At 39.3% G+C, this 20,254-nt stretch overlaps 1 protein-coding gene across 30 annotated transcripts in view; it reads left to right on the top strand.

The window, feature by feature from the left end:
• Nucleotides 1-20,254, top strand: part of MPDZ (multiple PDZ domain crumbs cell polarity complex component) — a 668,265-nt gene that overhangs the window by 493,287 nt on the left and 154,724 nt on the right. For 2 of the 30 annotated variants that reach the window (XM_060409477.1, XM_060409466.1), the window contains exon 1: nt 17,241-17,570. The exons of the other annotated variants lie outside the window; for them this stretch is intronic. The gene's annotated coding sequence lies outside the window, so the exon portion shown is untranslated. Of the gene's footprint in view, nt 1-17,240; nt 17,571-20,254 lie in introns of those variants that run through there. 30 annotated transcript variants of the gene reach the window in all.

Here is a 20,254-nt window from a genome sequence, read left to right as displayed (position 1 = left end):
TCATGGGAAATAGATGGGGAAACAGTAGAAACAGTGTCAGACTTTATTTTTTTGGGCTCCAAAATCACTGCAGATGGTGACTGCAGCCATGAAATTAAAAGACGCTTACTCCTTGGAAGAAAAGTTATGACCAACCTAGATAGTATTTTCAAAAGCAGAGACGTTACTTTGCCGACTAAGGTCCGTCTAATCAAGGCTATGGTTTTTCCTGTGGTCATGTATGGATGTGAGAGTTGGACTGTGAAGAAGGCGGAGCGCCGAAGAATTGATGCTTTTGAAGTGTGGTGTTGGAGAAGACTCTTTGAGAGTCCCTTGGACTGCAAAGAGATCCACCCAGTCCATTCTGAAGGAGATCAACCCTGGGATTTCTTTGGAAAGAATGATGCTGAAGCTGAAACTCCAGTACTTTGGCCACCTCATCTGAAGAGTTGACTCATTGGAAAAGACTCTGATGCTGGGAGGGACTGGGGGCAGGAGGAGAAGGGGACGAGCGAGGATGAGATGGCTGGATGGCATCACGGACTCGATGGACAGGGAGGCCTGGCGTGCTGCGATTCATGGGGTCGCAAAGAGTTGGACACGACTGAGCAACTGAACTGAACTGAACAAAGCCCTCTGTGCTTTTCACAAAAGATCTTTGGGCAGAGATAATATATTGGATTAGAAATGTTCCTATATGTTATTAGAGCAAGCTACATGTCTATCAGCCGAAGATTCTGTAATTGAGTGAAGAAGTAAACACCTTCCTGTACAATTCAGGATGGCTTGATGGTGCATGTGAATGATATTATTTTCTAAATAGTCACATGTGCTCTTAAAACACATTTGGCCTAAAGAAGCAGTTCATTTGATATTGTTATTAGTACATTGTTACATAACATTATCAACCCCATATTTATAACAAGAACACAATTATTTTCTCTTGTAAATTAGTTTCCTGCATAAAAGAGCATCAGTATAAATACAATTGGAAATGACATGTAGTATGGTAAAGTTGATATGCTGTACTTAAATAATTATAGTGGATTCCACATGGGTGAGGGCTTGCCTCATGGTTCAGACAGTAAAGAGAATGCCTGTAGTGCAGGAGACTGGGGTTCGATCCCTGGATTGGGAAGATCCCCTGGAGAAGGAAATGGCAACCCACTGTAGATTCCTTGCCTGGAAAATTCCATGGATGAGGAGTCTGGTGGGCTACAGTTCATGGAGTCAGAAAGAGTGGAACACGACTGAGTGACTTCAGTTTCATTTCCACATGGGCGGATAAGAATAAGGAGATGAACTGTTTCTAGATAGAGAAAACTGATATCCTTGCTTTCCTGTGAGACACTTCCCAAGAAGGTCTAAGATAGTCATTCATTGAGTAGATAGTAATAGATTAGGAGATAGGAGGAACTGAATTAGGCGCTGGAGAGAGCACAAAATAAATACAGTGTTCCAGAAGATTACTGTCACATTTTGAAGTACTGGAGGTTAGAACTTCAGCATATAAATTTGGGGGGAGGCACAATGATAAATTCTTACAGACACTGTAAGGCTCTCAGACTGTAAGTTGTAAATTCGTCAGACCTTGAAGAACTAGACTGTTACGGTAGTCAGGGAGGGAAGTCCTGTAGGAGGCTACTGTGGTGGTGTAACTAAGCATTACTATGGTAATTTGATGTTTGGAAAGAAGGGGAAACTGTTATGTGAGGAAAAAGGTATTTTATCTTTGGTCTGAGGCCACTCATTTTGTCTCTTTTGATGTTCACTGGGAAATTGTCCTTTTTGTAGACAAAATTAGTTTTCTTTTGAAGTCTTTCATAAAAGCATCAATTTTCTTAAAATATTTATTCTCTCACAAAATGAGTAAAACATTAAATTGGGCAAAGATGAACTATTAGCATTGTCAGCATCTTGTGATGGTTTTGGAGTGTGATTAAAACAGTATTATTTGTTATTTAGATTATATTGACCTGACAATTATGTGCATATCCTGTGCACATTTTGTGGGCAAATATTTGGCAAAGTCTTTTTCTCCCCCAGAAATTTAGTCTCCATTTGAAAAAAATATAATTTAAAAAGTAATTTATATCTTATAAAAACTTTTTTGAAGTGATGAAATTATATCGTTAGAGAAATGTTAAAGCAGTTCTTCCAAATTTGGGGAGCTGATTTTTTTTTTAAAAAAGGTAAAACAATACCTAAATTCCTGCTTTTTTTTTTATTCTTGATTGTGGTAGTTAAATTTGTTTGGTCTACGGAATTGTTATCTTTGTCTTCCTTTCAGTTTTATTTACATCTGCAAAATCAGCATTCATTATAAGCGAAAAGTAAAACACTTGTAAGAAAGGAAAAAACAGAAACATGTTACTAGACAACAAAAAACAAAACAAAAACTTAAGGAAAAACCTATTTCATCTGTGCTGATCATTTAATGTTGACAGTAAGAATACGTTTAGGAATGCTTTTCATTTACTCTATTACTTATGTTTTAAAACTAGTTACAGTAAAATACATAAGATAGTTTTTTCCTTTAGTAACTTATTTTGATGATTAAGAAAGCACATTGAAAAGTATGGATGACATAGGCAGGTGCAAAGAAGCTGAAAACTTAGCTATAGTTCTCTCACCTAGCTGCTGCTGCTAAGTCACTTCGGTCGTGTCCGACTCTGTGTGACCCAGTAGATGGCAGCCCACCAGGCTCCCCCATTCCTGGGATTCTCCAGGCAAGAACACTGGAGTGGGTTGCCATTTCCTTCTCCAATGCATGAAAGTGAAAAGTGAAAGTGAAGTTGCTCAGTCGTGTCCGACTCTTAGTGACCCCATGGACTGCAGCCTACCAGACTCCTCTAACCATGGGATTTGCCAGGCAAGAGTACTGGAGTGGGTCGCCAGTGCCTTCTCCCACCTAGGTGCTGCTATCCCTCCCTAAAGAAAACAAGTATTTTGTGAAATGAGGACCCCCAGATTGTTTTGATATACAAATGAACAAGTACAAGTGTTGATCAGTAGTTTTCACTAATTGTCATTCTTCTCAGTGAGGATAATTTGAGATTATTAAACATCCATGAATTTGAATTGACCTTAATAGCATCCGTTAGAACTAGTGTCTCTTGACTCTTTAAGGAGGTATAATATGGCTGAGCATCATGTGGTACATAGGACGCCAGTGGAGAAGGCATGTTTAAATCTTGATCTGGGCTTAAAATTAAATGTTCTTATAGACCTGTAGTTAATTTTGGATTAACTTTACAATATGTAATTAGGTGGGCCCTAGTATGCCTTGCTTCAGGGACCTAGCTGAAGAAAATGATAATGGGAATCTGTTATCCACTGCTCATAGGACATCACTAAACTGACAAAACTGTGACAACAGAACCATAAATACCAAAGATTATTCTGCACTTAAAAAGGTCCTCCGATATAAGGAATGGCTAGCTTCTCTTGTAAGTTGCTAGTTCTGCCCTTCACCAACAGGTCCAGTTTGTCTAAGGCTTTACTGGATAATGTTGAAAAGGTTTAAGTCAAGTATCCCCCGATCCACCCCAGGCTTTCGAAGGTAATTTGTTTTTATGCATTCCCAAACATGAACCCTCCACCTCCCTCCCCATAACAACTTTCTGGGTCATCCCCATGCACCAGCCCCAAGCATGCTGCATCCTGCGTCAGACATAGACTGGCGATTCAATTCACATGATAGTATACATGTTAGAATGTCATTCTCCCAAATCATCCCACCCTCTCCCTCTCCCTCTGAGTCCAAAAGTCCGTTATACACATCTGTGTCTCTTTCCCTGTCTTGCATACAGGGTCGTCATTGCCATCTTCCTAAATTCCATATATATGTGTTAGTATACTGTATTGGTGTTTTTCTTTCTGGCTGACTTCACTCTGTATAATCGGCTCCAGTTTCATCCATCTCATCAGAACTGATTCAAATGAATTCTTTTAACGGCTGAGTAATACTCCATTGTGTATATGTACCACAGCTTTCCTGCCTCTGGGCAACATTTATTTCCTACTGTAGCACTGGAGGGCCTCAGCTATAGGAGTCAGTGGGCTTTTGACTGACATTGACCCCCTGCTTGGCTACTTCATTCATGATTTATCTGGGAGTGGTGAATGTAGTCATGCTGTTCTCTTTTAGAAAAAGAACAGTGCTGGAATGCCTCTTTATACTTATTAAATCTGTAGAATATACATATATATGTGTGTGTATTTATCCCTCTTATCAATTCAGTTCAGTTGCTCAGTTGTGCCCTTCTCTTTGTGACCTCATGGACTGCAGCATGCCAGGCTTCCCTGTCCATCACCAACTCCCGGAGCCTTCTCAAACTCCTGTCCATTGTGTCAGTGATACCATCCAACCATCTCATCCTCTGTTGTCCCCTTCTCCTCCTGCCTTCAGTCATTCCCAGCATCAGGGTCTTTTACAATGGTGGCCAGGTATTGGAGCTTCAGCTTCAGCATCAGTCCTTCAAATGAATATTCAGGACTGATTTCCTTTAGGATGGACTGGTTGGATCCCCTTGCAGTCCGAGGGACTCTCAAAAGTCTTCCCCAACACCACAGTTCAAAAGCATCAATTCTTCAGCACTCAGCTTTCTTTATAGTCCAACTCTCACATCCATACATGACTACTGGAAAAACCATAGCTTTGACTAGACAGACCTTTGTTGGCAGAGTAATGTCTCTGATTTTTAATATGCAGTTTAGGTTTGTCATAGCGGAAATGGTAGCCCACTTCAGCGTTCTTGCCTGGAGAATCCCAGGAACAGGGGAGCCTGGTGGGCTGCCATCTATGGGGTCACATAGAGTCGGACATGACTGAAGCAATTTAACAGCAGCAGCAGCAGCAGCTTTCCTTCCAAGGAACTAGCGTCTTTTAATTTCATGGCTGTAGTCACCATCTGGGTGACCATCATTCATAGGTTTTGGAGCCCATAAAAATAATCTCTCTCACTGTTTCTATTGTTTCCCCAACTATTTGCCATGAAGTGATTGGACTGGATGCCATGATCTTAGTTTTCTGAATGTTGAGCTTTAAGCCAACTTTTTCACTGTTCTCTTTCACTTTCATCAAGATACTCATTAGTTCTTTGCTTTCTGCCATAAGGGTGGTGTCATCTGCGTATCTGAGGTTAGTGATATTTCTCTCGGCAATCTCGACTCCAGCTTGTGCTTCATCCAACCCAGCATTTTGCATGGTATACTGTGCGTATAAGTTAAATAAGCAGGGTGACAATACACACAGCCTTGGCGTATTCCTTTCCTGATTTGGAATCAGTCTGTTGTTCCCTGTCCAGTTCTAACTGTTGCTTCTTGACCTGCGTATAGTTTCTCAGGAGGTAGGTCAGGTGGTCTGGTATTCCCATCTCTTTCAGAATTTTCCGCAGTTTATTCTGATCCACACAGTCAAAGGCTTTGGCATAGTCAATAAAGGAAAAGTAGATGTTTTTCTGGAACTCTCTTGCTTTTTTGATGATCCAGCAGATGTTGGCAATTTGATCTCTGGTTCGTCTGCCTTTTCTAAAACCAGCTTGAACATCTGGAAATTCATGGTTCACGTACTGTTGAAGCCTGGCTTGGAGAATTTTGAGTATTACTTTATTAGTGTGTGAGATGAGTGCATTTATGTGGTAGTTTGAACAGTCTTTGGCATTGCCTTTCTTTGGGATTGGAATGAAAACTGACCTTTTCCAGTCCGGTAGCCACTGCTGAGTTTGCCAGATTTGTGGGCATATTGAGTGCTGCACTTTCACAGCGTCATCTTTTAGGATGTGAAATAGCTCAACTGGAATTCCATCACCTCCACTAGCTTTGTTCGTAGTGATACTTCCTAAGGCCCAGTTGACTTCGCATTCCAGGATGTGTGACTCTGGGTGACTGATCACACTATCATGATTGTCTGGGCCATGAACATCTTTTTTGTATGGTTCTTCTGTGTATTCTTGCCTACCCCCTCTTAATATCTTCTACTTCTGTTTGTTCTATACCATTTCTGTCCTTTATTGTGGCCATCTTTGCATGAAATGTTCCCTTGATATCTCTAATTTTCTTGAGATCTCTAGTCTTTCCCTTTCTATTGTGTTCCTCTATTTCTTTGCACTGATCATTGAGGAAGGCTTTCTTATCTCTCCTTGCTATTCTTTGGAACTCTGCATTGAAATGGGTGTATCTTTCCTTTTCTCCTTTGCTTTAGCTTCTCTTCTTTTCTCAGCTATTTGTCTATAGCCATAGCCATATATCTATCAACATCTTTGTCTGTCTAAACAGTCCCTCCTGGCCTGGATTTTTCTCCCTAGGCTGCTCTGTTAAATTCAGTGAATAATCTGTTGGTTGCTAAACTCAGGATGTTTAGGCTCTCCCCTTTTCTCAAGGAGTGGGGAGGGCTTGTTTAAGTATTTTACTGAGGTATTAATATAATCGAAGTTCACATATGATAAACTTCATGTATTGAAATTGTATAGTTTGTTGAGTTTTGGCCCTTGTGAAACCATCCTGGCAGTCAAGACTGAGCATGTCCATCCCTGGCAGATTTTTTCTCATGCCCCTTGGTAATCCTTTCCTGCCTCTCCTACTTCCCCATCTCCAAGTAACTACTGATTTGCTTTCTGTCACTATAGATTAGTTTGCATTCTCTAGAGCTTTAAATAGATGGAGTCATACAGTGCTCTCTTTGTGTCTGACTGCTTTGACTCTATTTTGAGTTTATCCGTGTTGCCTTTACTCGTGGTTTTTTACTGTTTATTGCTGAGTATTAATTCATTATATGAATATACCATTTAGAGGTTTTTTTTTTTTTTTTTTTAATAGTTCAGGATTATCTTATACTTTGTTGTCTTATAGTGTGCTTGTTTGGTTTCAACTGTGTTGGGTCAGACTTTTGTATTTGATAGTTTTATTCTATCTTCTTAAATTCCTGTCCCTTTAGATCAACATAAAATTTGAATACCCTTATTTAATGTTAGTTGAAGTTTCAAAATATATGTTATGTTTTGTTTTTAAAAAAAAGCCTAGTAAATTGTAAAATAAGGAGGTTTAAATTTTTCTAATTTTTGAAGATGTCAGGTAATATAAAAAAAAGTTGCATGAGTATTGAGGCTTTCCACAAGATTTTGTATATGACGTTGTGAAGTCACTCTTAATATTGAGCCCCAAGCTTTATTCCAGAGTGCTTGCCTAGTTCTCCTGACCCTTGTGCATATTTCTGGTAGCTCTTACAATTTTTGAAAGATTTATTGGTTACTTCTTTTGACAACTTTATGTAACAATCATATAATAAATTGGATAACAAAGGAGTAATTTGGTGCCCGAATTATCCAAATAATTGCCCCCCCCAAAGTATGTTACACCTATGATCATTGGACACACCAGGAATTGGAGAAGGGATAGTCATTATTTTATGAAAACATGTTATTCTTACTGGGGTCATTCAGATTTCTCAGGCTATTTTTAACATTTATATGTTTGTCGCTACTTTCTCATCATTTGATTGAAATTATGTGTAAGAACAAAAACTACAAACCCCAGAACAACACCATTTAAAGCAGGTACACTCTCTGGATTATTGCAAAAGTGAAAGTTGGCTTACAATCTTAATTTTAACAGCCCTTTGAGTGCCATAGTAAAATACAGTTAATGTTTGTGATTAAATATTAGATGGGTTAATTAAGAAGCAAATAGTCATGCTTATTGAAAGAATAAGATCTTTTAATTTGTTTTTAGAGAGAAAATACTAGGTTGTTAGGATGGCCTTAGTGAGTCCTATGGAATTACATAAGGTAACTAAATAGTGTAGCCTGTTATAATTATTTCTGAATTAGTAATTAGGGGATTGAATTGGCCCACACTTGCTTATCTTATATGGCTAAGGTTTGTGTTTGAGTAGATTCATATTGCTTTTGACTTCTTTGTATAATTTTCCCTTATCTGAGCAACTTGGAATCTGGCCAGCATGATGGAAATTATCAGCTGATTTTCCTCAGTGTGTCTTCAGCAGTGTAGACTACCACTGCCTGATGAGCTTATCAGCTGGTTTAGAGAGTGGCATCTCTTTGCTGTCAGAGGGACACAGCATTCTCTCTAGAGAGTTTTTAGTACAGGTTATGAAAAACATTGGTTTCAGTTACTGTGGACAAACTTTAATTTATTTTTGAGTGTTTGCCTGTTCAGGTAATGGAAGATCTAGAGGTGAATTTGTTTTGGTCTAGTATGGAGGTCGGAGAAGGCACTGGCAACCCACTCCAGTACTTCAGGAAGAGTCTGGTGGGCTGCAGTCCATGGGGTCGCCAAGAGATGGACACGACTGAGTGACTTCACTTTTACTTTTCACTTTCCTGAACTAGAGAGGGCAACGGCAACCCACTCCAGTGTTCCTGTCTGGACAATCCCAGGGACGGGGGAGCCTGGTGGGCTGCCATCTATGGGGTCGCACAGAGTCGGACACGACTGAAACGACTTAGCAGCAGCAGTAGCATGGAGGTAAATAAGAGAGCCCGATCACTGATTTTTTAGATTTTTTTCCCCGCATGTTTTGTGTGTGTGTGTGCTCAGTCATTTCCAACACTTTGTGACCCTGTAGACTGTAGCCCACCAGGCTTTTCTGTCTGTAGGATTTCCCAGGCAAGAGTACTGGAGTAGGTTGCCATTTCCTGCTCCAGGGGATTTTCCCTCAGGGATTGAACCTGCGTCTCTTGCGTTTCTTGCGTTGGTAGGCAAATTCTTTACCACTGAGCTCCCTGGGAAGCCCAGATTTTCCATGTATGTAGATATTATTTCATCTTGGATCTGGCTGGAATATTTTGATTCCACTAGGATTTTGAATTTTTCTTACAAATAATTGTTTGATGTCTAAGATATTTTAATCTTCTATATTTAATTTGACTTGATTAAGGTTATCTTCCATAAGTCAAGGACTTCCCTTGTGGCTCAGCTGGTAGAGAATCTGCCTGCAATGCCAGAGACCTGGGTTCGATCCCTGGGTTGGGAAGATCCCCTGGAGGGAACGGCTACTCACTCCAGTATTCTGGCCTGGAGAATTCCATGGACTACACAGTCCTTGGGGTCGCAAAGAGTCGGACTTGACTGAGCGACTTTCACTTTCCATAAGTCATTTGTTATCACATTAGTATAGGAACCAAAGTGATGTCAAATATGATGTCAGTGATGATCCTTATTTAGGGTCAGCTAAATAAACAGTAACCTGGCCTAGAGTATTGGCGCTGGTGGGAGTTTTGTTAGTACATGTTGAGAGTGATAAAGCGTGAAGAGTCCTTACTTACTTCTAATGGATTTTTACCCCTAAAGTAATTCTTATATTCTGTTTTTAAATGTCTGCGTTTCCCAGAGTACCAGTTTCTGTTCTCTCCTTAATCTCTATTTTCTCGCTGATTAATCTTCTTTATCTTCAGCAACATCTTTAGGCCAGTGATTCCCTGATTTATACTTCCAAATTTTTTTCTCCTTAGATTCACTTATGTAATTGATTGATGCTTTCAATAAATATTTATTGAGTGCCCACTTTGGGCCAGCCACTGTTTCTGGGGCTGGTGATATAGTCCAGTGAGAAAAAGAAATCAACAATGTTTAAAAAAACAAAAACAAAAGTTCCTACCCTCATGGAGCCTAAATTCTATTATTTCCTGTTTTCTAGACATTTAAAGCTCAATATGTCCAAAAGGAATGTATTTCTACCCCCTTTCTCTAAGTAACATTGCTTTTTCTGCTCTTTAAGCTAATGATGCTCTGGTATTTTTAGTTTCCCAGATTAGAAATGCTGAGAGTTGACCTCTGTTGCTGTCATTCACTCATTACACCTGTCCCAAACACACAACTAGTGGTCACTGGTCCTTTTAATACTCTCTAATGTGTGTGTCTGTATCACCTCTCTTGTTTCTTGGCATTAATCTTGCTCACATTTCTGCATCCCCCGCCGCCTCGCCCCGGACTGGGCTGTTTTTAACAACTTAACATCTGTTTGTACTATTATTAGTTCTTTACTATTTTTTTAAAAAAATATTTATTTATTTCTTTGGCTGTGCCAGGTCACAATTTGGTTGAGAATTATGGGATTTTTTTCTTAGTTATGTTGTAAGGAATCTTCAGTTGAGGCTCATGAACCCTTGGTTTGCAGGACGGAACCTGGGCCCCTTATGTTGGAAGCGCTGAGGCTTAACCACTGGACCACCAGGGGAATCCCTAGTTCTTTTCTATTTTTGATGAACTATGTAGCATATTGCCAGAATTTTTTTTCCCCAGAAAATAAATTTTAGCAACCCCGCCTCTTCCTACCACCCCTGCCCCACGTATCTAAAATTCACTGCTCTCCCCCTGTGGGGCAGAGTCCCACGAAGGCCACGAAAACATGGCTTTCCTCTCCGGTCTAGTGGGGCAGCCTTGTGCTGCAGAACCATTGTCATTGAATAATGTGGTTTTGTTGTCTTAGCAGGTGTCTTTCCGTTTGTAAGAGACGCCATTCCCTCCCTGGCTGTCCCTCCTATCCCAAGTTGCAGGGCTTTAAGGATGATTCACATGTCACGTTCCCAGTTTTTTTTCTTTTTTTCCCTGACTCATTCTGATAGCATTGGATTCTTTTTATTCTCCCAAAATTTAGCACATCTTGTTGCAGTGTAATTATGTACTGTTTTCTACAAAATTGAGAGCTCGGAAGCAAGGTACCTGTCTTTATTTTTCTTTGCCGTATGGTTTAGTGATAGAGGCAGATAGTACAGTTTGTTTCTTTTGAGGGGGGCGCTTAAAGTTTATAGAATTTAGGATGGCTTTCTTAAAAACAACAAAAAAACAATTACGAAAATTAGATGTGAAAGTGTGTATTTATTTGTATGAGAACAGAAGTATCTGGTGCAAGTATCTTCCTGCTGAATCTGCCTGTGCTTTATGCTTCGGGAAATGTAAGTGCTTATTTAAAACTTGCTAAAATAGTGCTGTGTATATATAATTTTTTATGGTTATTGATTTTCTTAAGCTAGGGATAGGAAACAACAGCATCAGTTAGCCATTCTGGTGCTAATACCATTGATAGTAATCATAATGCCTAATGCTTGTATAACTTCCCATTTTCTAAGCATTTTCACATACTTTATCTCAGGAGATTCTGATAACTGACTCAAAGGATAGTGACTCAAATGTAGTGAGTTTTACTGTGTTTGGGTACAGGAAGATTGCCTTGCAGTTCTTCCTTTGAGATCAGATTTCACATTGGCAGGGAGATGATTCAGTTCTTCTGGGCATCTGTGACCTTAATCAGCACGCCCTCTGCCTCCTGTTAGCCTGGCGAATGCTAAGGACTTTTTTCAGGGCTTTCTAACTTGCTTTGCTGTCCTTCAGCTTTCTGTTTCTTCCCCCTTTCAGCTTCCTCACCTCAGTATTTCTTCTTCCTTTCTTCCTGTTCATTTACCTCTGTCTTGTCAGACACCACGTCTATTCCCTCTCCGTCTGTCTCCTCTGGTTGGTAACGTAACACTTTTTAAAGTGTCAGTTCTTTGACTAAGCTGAATTTTGGATTACACTTTCTTTGGGTTCATTTCTACTTCTTTGAAGTATTTTAGAGGGAGTGATTTGGAGGATCTTCAATAGTACAAAAAGTACGTGTATTTTTCAGCAATGGGAAAGCTGTCCTAAAGCTAAATGCTTTATTTACTACATAGGTAAGACATGGTGTAACTTACAAGACCAAGGTCAGAAATGATCAAATTTTCATTCCTGTTAAAGAGTTACGTTCAAATTGGAAACAGCAGACACTCAGTTCAGTTCAGTCGCTCAGTCCTGCCTGACTCTTTGCGACCCCATGGACTGCAGAATGCCAGGCTTCCCTGTCCATCACCAACTCCCGGAGTTTACCCAAGCTCATGTCCATTGAGTTGGTGCAGACACTAGAAGACGGAATAGTGATAGCAGTGATAGCTTTTGTATGCCTGTTTCTTCTAGGCATTTTGCATATGTTATTGTTAATGCTTACTTTACAACAGCAGCTCCAAGAAGTTAAGTGACTTGCCCAAGATCTCAACTAGTGAAATGGTAAGAATGTGTTTTCAAGAGAGCCTTATAGTAGCAGTTTAGGACCTCTGAAAGCATGGCTGTCTGAGGCTACTTATCTGAAGGTAAGTAGCTATTTTCTTTCCTGTAGTATTATTATGAGAACACAGAGCTATGATTTGGTGGAAGGCACTTGGCTTTGATGTCAGTCAAACTCAGATTGGCTTTTAATGTTAGTAGCTCTGGTGCTTACATACTTCACGAGTATAGGAGAAAATACTTTAATCTTTGAGCCTCAGTTTTCTTACTTGAAAGTGGGTATATCTAATATTGAGCTATTGGTAGGTTTAAACGTATGCATGTTTGTGAAGCACATATGCTGTGTTTAAGAAGATAGGGATATATGACAGCTATTTCATAAATGGTTTCATTTCAAAGAGTAAAAATAAATGCCAGTTCATTGTCTAAAAAACTCACTTGTGGAAGAGTTATTATAGTAGAAACCAATTCTTATATACAGTTTTATTATCAGTTGTTATTGAAGAGCATGTTTTAACAGTCTTAAATGACAAATTATTGGCTTAGTTGTGGATTACAACACACCTACATTTTAAATATTCCAGTGGTGAATATATATTAGGAAACCTTTGGCTCTTTAAGGGAATATTTGGTGGTTAATTTGTACTTCAGCAATAAAGTTGCTTAAAAAAAAAATCCACAAAATGACATGGAAAATGAAACAGTTCATTGTTTAAGGAATTTAATAGACACCCAATCTAACAGAGTAAGATTTTTAAGCTTATTATTTCTTCCTTTTTTTCTATCCCCATATCCTTTTGTAGATGAATTAAGACTACCTTTTGTTGAAACTTTCAGATAGTTATTGATGTTTTATTATATAAACTTTACAGTGCCCCTGCATTATAATGGCTATAGAAATAGGATTGCTTAATGAAAGGTCTGAGTTGTGTGATCTTGGGAAAGTTAGTAATCTCTCTGACCTTTTACTCCTTATCAGCAAAATAAGGTTTTAACAAGTTGTTTTGGTAAAAGGTCACAAACTTTTCTGATGTCTTTACATATGATATTTGAAATTATTAAGCACTAATAATTGCAAAAGTGCATTAACTTCTTCTGCCACCTAAACTTAAGGGTTCTAAATGCTCCATGACAAATATTGCAAAGAATGGACTCAGAGCAAGAGAGCATGATCTTTTGTGAGCCCTTCTCAGCACATGCCTGGTACTTCTCAGCACAGCAAAGGGTTGAAACTGAGTCAACATGGGTGCAGACCTCTAGTCACCACAAGCATAGTCCAGGAAAGAAAAACAGATAAGTTAAATCACATTTCAGTATGCTGTTTTCTTCCCAGAGGGTTTCCTGTTAGAAATTTGAGGCTGCCCTTTTTTGGTTAAAGTTTGTAAACGTTGTCTTTGTTTCCACCCAAATTCAGCAGGGGGAAATCATGAAAGCCTCAGACTGAATTTAGGAAGCACTGATTGATGGGGAAAAATAAAAATATCCAATTACGTTTAGTACTTACAGCTAAACGATAGCTAAGTGGCGATATGATAGACAACGCTTCATAATTTTTGTAGAAAATATTCCAGAACAGGAAAAACTGTTTGGGAATGGTGAATATAGAGTTATTTTTTAAATTATGGGGCAAAGCCCTTGGATGACCTTGGATGAAGAGCATGAACTAGTTAGATGGGGAGGTAAGTTGAAGCAGTATGGTTGTAATGTTCTGACCTTCCATCTCCTAGTTCCACAGTGTATCTGTGTTGAAAAGTTTGTCTTTCTTTAGGGCTTCCCCCTAAGGAATCATTAAGTCACAACTGACAAAGCCATTAATTGTTTTGTTATATGCCAGTATTGTTAACTGAGATCTCACAAACTCACCTCTGAGAGGGCAGCCAGGAACGACAGAGATTCATTTATCACCTCCTCTTGCAGTTGGTCAGTCTTAACACAGAACTGACTGGTAGCTGCCGGGACATGTTACAGGGTCCTATAGGGACGCTTTGTGTATTTGTGCTTTTTCTAAGCGCCAGGGACACCATTGGCCCTGCCCACTGGAGAATTGCTCCGTTCCAGGCAGGTAAAGGGCAGGAGGCAGGTGCCTGAAGTAATTTCTCTGGTGGATTGGTTGCCAGCTGTGGAATGACACCTGAGGATTCTGTGGCAGAGTTAATCCCCCTCTCCATGTTTGGTTTCCCTCAGTTCAGTTATGAGGCTGGAGTGAGTGCTGTATGAGCAGCTGGCCGCCTCTGCAGTCTGATATGGACCCAGTGTTGTTTGCCTTCAGGGGCAGCCCTTGGAGGAATTCCCCTGCCTCAGTTCAGTTCTGTTCAGTTCAGTCGCTCAGTGGCGTCCGACTCTTTGCGACCCCATGAATCACAGCACGCCAGGCCTCCTGTCCATCACCAACTCCCGGAGTTCACTCAGACTCATGTCCTTCGAGTTGGTGATGCCATCCAGCCATCTCATCCTCTGTCGTCCCCTTCTCCTCCTGTACCAAATCCCTCCCAGCATCAGGGTCTTTTCCAATGAGTCAACTCTTTGTCTGAGGTGGCCAAAGTACTGGAGTTTCAGCTTTAGCATCATTCCTTCTACAGAACACCCAGGGCTGATCACCTTCAGAATGGACTGGTTGGATGTCCTTGCAGTCCAAGGGACTCTCAAGAGTCTTCTCCAACACCACAGTTCAAAAGCATCGATTCTTCAGCGCTCAGCCTTCTTCACAGTCCAGCTCTCACATCCATACATGACCACTGGAAAAACCATAGCCTTGACTAGACGGACCTTTTTTGGCAAAGTAATGTTTCTGCTTTTAACTATGTTACCTAGGTTGGTCATAACTTTCCTTCCAAGGAGTAAGCATCTTTTAATTTCATGGCTGCAGTCACCATCTGCAGTGATTTTGGAGCCCCCAAAATAAAGTCTGACACTGTTTCCAACTGTTTCCCCATCTATTTCCCATGAAGTGATGGGATGAGATGCCATGATCTTCGTTTTCTGAATGTTGAGCTTTAAGCCAACTTTTTCACTCTCCTCTTTCACTTTCATCAAGAGGCTCTTTAGTTCCTCTTCATTTTCTGCCGTTAGGGTGGTGTCATCTGCATATCTGAGGTTATTGATATTTCTTCTGGCAATCTTGATTCCAGCTTGTGTTTCTTCCAGTCCAGCGTTTCTCATGATGTACTCTGCATAAAAGTTAAATAAGCAAGGTGACAATATACAGCCTTGACGTACTCCTTTTCCTATTTGGAGCCAGTCTGTTGTTCCATATCCAGTTCTAACTGTTGCTTCCTGACCTGCATACAGGTTTCTCAAGAGGCCAGTCAGGTGGTCTGGTATTCCCATCTCTTTCAGAATTTTCCACAGTTTATTGTGATCCACACAGTCAAAGGCTTTGGTACAGTCAATAAAGCAGAAATAGATGTTTCATTGGAACTCTCTTGCTTTTTTGATGATCCAGCAGATGTTGGCAATTTGATCTCTGGTTCCTCTGCCTTTTCTAAAACCAGCCTGAACATCAGGAAGTTCATGGTTCATGTATTGCTGAAGCCTGGCTTGGAGAATTTTGAGCAATACTTTACTACCGTGTGAGATGAGTGCAATTGTGTAGTAGTTTGAGCATTCTTTGGCGTTGCCTTTCTTTGGGATTGGAATGAAAACTGACCTTTTCCAGTCCTGTGGCCACTGCTGAGTTTTCCAAATTTGCTGGCATATTGAGTGCAGCACTTTCACAGCATCGTCTTTCAGGATTTGAAACAGCTCAACTGGAATTCCATCACCTCCACCAGCTTTGTTCGTAGTGATGCTTTCTAAGGCATTTTCCCTGCCTGGTTCTGTCCAAAAAGTGTGCCCAGCCTGTTGCTGCTTGGCTCTCAATACTGACAGTGTGATGGGAAACAGGAGCAAACTGCCCACCAACCTAAATTCCTGAGTTTAGCTAGGGGATGAGAGAACAGAAGAGGCTGAATCTTTATTCTCAGAAGCATCTAAATTTTTTTTCTGAGTCACCATATTTGGTGTGAGTTGATTTGGAGAGGGTCCCTTTCCTGTAGGAATGATTGTTTTAAGAGAGAACAAAATTGATGGAAAATACATAAAAATGGTTGCCCAGAGAGAAGGTATTGGAATCTGTAGTTCTCTAGCAGTGTGTGTGTGTGTGTCTCCTTGGCTTTTGTTAAAAAAAAAAAAAATATGGATGATGGAGGAGGAAGGAAATGAATATAGTACAATGGAATATAAACTTAATTGGTTTGTAGTATATTAAAAAAAAAATCCAGCCTTTCAAAAAGTCAATTGAGTAATGAAGCAGCCTGAGGTTGTAATCCCAGCCACACTGCTGATTCTTATTGTTTAAATTGTTATAGTTATTTTTTAAATTGTAGTTCACCAGACCTTAGCAAACTTGCATTTGTCTGTGCCCTATGTGTTTTTTAAGGCTGTTTTCAACCATAAAATTGACTTCGTCTTTGAATGTGAGCAATAAATAAGGAGCTTGACTCAAAAGCGTCACAAAATATAATTTATGTGTGTGTTACTGGAAGTGGATATGTATCTGGTAAAATGTCGGTATAAAATTAGTATCTTTGCACTTTTAGGAAATCTGCAGTAAAGGACAGAACATGTTATACCTTTTGAAAGGACAACGAACCTTTCACTTCAGGCCAACAGTCTTAAAAATAAAAGGAAGTAGCTTTCAAAACCAAAATAAAGTTAATGAACATTAAATAAGGTTAATGTTTGTTAGTATAAACACATTTCTGTGTAAGTGTGTCTGTAAGTTACTAAATAGCCTAATATCGATACGTATTTTCCGTAGGTTCTTTTCTCCGTATTAGAAAATTTCTGGGAAAAGGAATGAGATGATTCTTATCACCAAATTTGTTTTGCGTATGTAGATTCCTGATCAGAGTAATGATTATAATTTATGTATTTCCAAATGTGGATTAATACACTACTTGCCCACATTATAATTTTAGCTTAAATATATTGTATGACTGTTCATAATATTTAATCATCATTTACATATACATGAAAGATAGGTTTTCTTTCAACTGAAACAAATTTATATTTATGTACTCTCTTGGGTTGACCCACCGTTTCCAGTGGTGGGGGTTTTAGTTTGCTCTGTGTGTGTGTTCGGAAGTAGGACAGTAATAGTCATTTATACTGCCCTGCTGCTCAGTCTCACTGGAATTAGCTAATCCGGGGCCATGGATCCGCTTCTAAGGCTCTTATCTCACAGGGCTCGGTAAAGCTAGAAGCAGTACTTCTAGCCATCAGAAAATCAGAATAAATTTGTTTTTAATGGTACAAATACAGATTCCTTATGAAATACTAATTTTGAAGAAATCTTTTTATAATATTTCCTGTCATTTTGTGGGGGTTAAGTGGTCTAGCCTGAAGAAATTATCTTTCTGGTAGCATTTGCCAATAGTAAAATATTTTTCCAAGTAATTTAGTAGTTCAAGGTGAAACCTTTTTTTTGTTGGGACAGGATGATAGGGAGAATTTGAAAAATATTGTGAATAAAGAAGGAACTAATCAGCTCTAGTCTCATCCTCCAAAATCAGGTAGGTATTAACATTTTCACATGTTTATTGTCAATCGCTTATTTTTCTATTTTTTTTGTTATGAAAACTTTATAATGTATACTTTATGATGTGTATATTATAGTGAATCCTCATGTATCCATTATTCACTTTTAATAGCATGTCCAGTCATGTTTCTTCTTTCCTCTTCCATTTTTTGGAAGAAAATACCAGGCATTTGAGCACTTTATCCATAAATATTTCAACTCAATTAATTTTTATAAATATAACTTTAAAACATTCTAAAATTATAGTTTCCTTAAAAATGTAGAGAAAGCTAAAGTCACCTTTTGACCTCTCTCTGATCAAAAGCTACCACTTCCATCTGTCCACTCCTAAAAGTAACTATAACTGTAATTGATTTTAGAATGTGTCCTTCTATCAGTAACTCATTGTTGTAATGATGAAATCACATAAATACCTTTTTATGTGTAGCATATATTATTATTCTAGATATTAAAAATTATAGGTTGACCTCAGACTGTTTACAACTCTCATTTTCAATTTTGAGATACAGATTGTGAGCCTGTTCTTCAGTGAGTCTTAACCCATTTATATCTATTGTGAATATGGATATCTGAATTTATTTCATTTCTCTTTTTTTAATGATGCTTTTTCCTTTTTCTTTATTTTCTGTATTCCCAAACTCTTTTAGATTGCTTGAGTATGGTTTGTTCCATCTTTTATCCTCCTGGTTTATAAATTGTAAATTCTATTTTTTTTTTTTAGTGTTTTACTTTTAACATAGATGTTTGGCTTATTTTTCTAGTGGAGTTTGAAGTGAAAGTATTTCTATTCTCCTTTGACTAGAATATTTTAGCCAGAAATATTTTCATTACTTGCGAATGTTTTCCACAGTTACTATGGTTTCATTTATAGAATGAAACCTTGTTAGTCAGATCTCACATTCCTGTATCAGCCGTAGATTTATGATTTGTTTGATTTAAACCTGATGACTTTTCTCAGGCTCTGATCAAAACTGAATCCTTTACAGTATTATTCACCTGCCGTAGTAGAAGTTCCCCATGCTTTGTTTTTTTGAAGTAACTATCTCTCTTGTAAAATTCTTAATTGTCTCAGTTTTCATATTAAAGTTGTATTTGCTTGTAAGTTCCCTCAAATCTTTATTGGAAGTAGAGTCTCCGCATGAATTAGTTAAAGGAGGAAGGGTTCATCTTAAGAAAGATAGTGGTTTATTTGGGATGTGATAGTATGATGCTGTACCGAAGCAGAGTGTAATAGGTGTGTTTGATTGGAACAGAGAGCCTCATACAGATTAGCTCTGGCAGAGTGGAGTGCACTGTAAAAATGGATGTCAGTGGCTGTTTCTTGGGGGCCAGTTTTATCTAGTTTTCCGCCCATTAGCTGTGTTGGGCCTCCCAGGCAGTCCTTGCCTCTCTCCTAATGTCAGCTGTGTTCGTCTGTCTCTGCCCACTGGATCCCTTTCTGTCTCTCATGACTCAAGCCTATGTGTGCCCCACCTTAGCTTCTTCATTCTTGCTCATGCTTCTTCTATCTTTTCAACTCTAGCTCCACTACTAATTGGCTTATTCTTTCAAATTCTCAAGAGAGAGACACTAGCCCAGTTTTACCTCTTAGGTCAGCACTTAGGTTGTCTTCCGTTGAGTGAGGGGCCCACCGTTTGCTTCCTTGGTTGTGGTTGGAGGAGAGGGGCATAGCATAGTGTGCAATGGCATATTCCTTGGAGCAGGGGCTGCGGGAAGGTTGCAGTCTGCAGTAATTAGTTCAGGCTGCTGTAAATAATGCCATAGACTGGGTGGCTGAAACAGTAGAAAGTTATTTCCCCACTGCTCTGAAGGCTGGGAAGTGCACCCTCAAGGTCTAGCAGGGTTTGGTTCCAGGTGAGAGATTTCTTCCTGGTGTTGTGGATGGCCACTTTCTCACTGTGTACTTCCAAAGAGAAAGCATGGCTTTTCTTTGTTGCTTGCATGTGATGAGAGGGGGAAAGGAAGGAGGGAGAGGAACATAGATATCTCTTTGTCTTCTTATAAGGTTTTCAGTCCTCTTGGTTTAGGACCCCACCCTTATAACCTCATTTAAACTTGATTATTTCCTAAAAACCCTATCTCCAAATATAGTCTCATTGAGGATTACAGCTTCAACATATGAAGTTGGGGGGCCTAGCAGTATTACAAGGCACTGTAACACTCACTCAGCCTTTTAAACTCTTGATCAGGACAACCATATCACTTACTATTTTTTTTTTAATATTCTCAATCTTGATGGTGCTAATATTGCCATCCAATCAGTAACTCAAGCAGGAAAGCTGAGGTTCTTCGTAGACTCATCTGCCTTATCTTCACATCACCAGATCCTTTGCTTACAGCTTTTGTTCCTCAGATCTGTCTCCCATTTTCATTTACTTTTCACTTTCGTCTCTTTGAAAATGCTTCTTAACTGGTCTTGCTTCCAGTTTTTATTTCTTTTACAGATATTCCACCAGAGTGATCGTTCTAAACCAAAGATTGGCTTTATCTCTCACTCTACCAAAAGAAGCTGCAATTTAAAAAAAACTCTTCGTGAATGGCACCCAGGGCCCTCAGTGATTTACCCTGTAGCCACATCTGTAGCCTCGCCACCTCTTCTTCCCTTGTCCTTCAGGCCCAGCCCAGGCCTAAGTAAGGGCTTGCAGTGCTCAGAAGGTG

This window comes from Ovis aries, chromosome 2 (genome assembly GCF_016772045.2).
Source record: "Ovis aries strain OAR_USU_Benz2616 breed Rambouillet chromosome 2, ARS-UI_Ramb_v3.0, whole genome shotgun sequence".
NCBI classification, from domain to species: Eukaryota; Metazoa; Chordata; class Mammalia; order Artiodactyla; family Bovidae; genus Ovis; species Ovis aries.
This window is presented reverse-complemented; position numbering and strand designations above follow the sequence as displayed.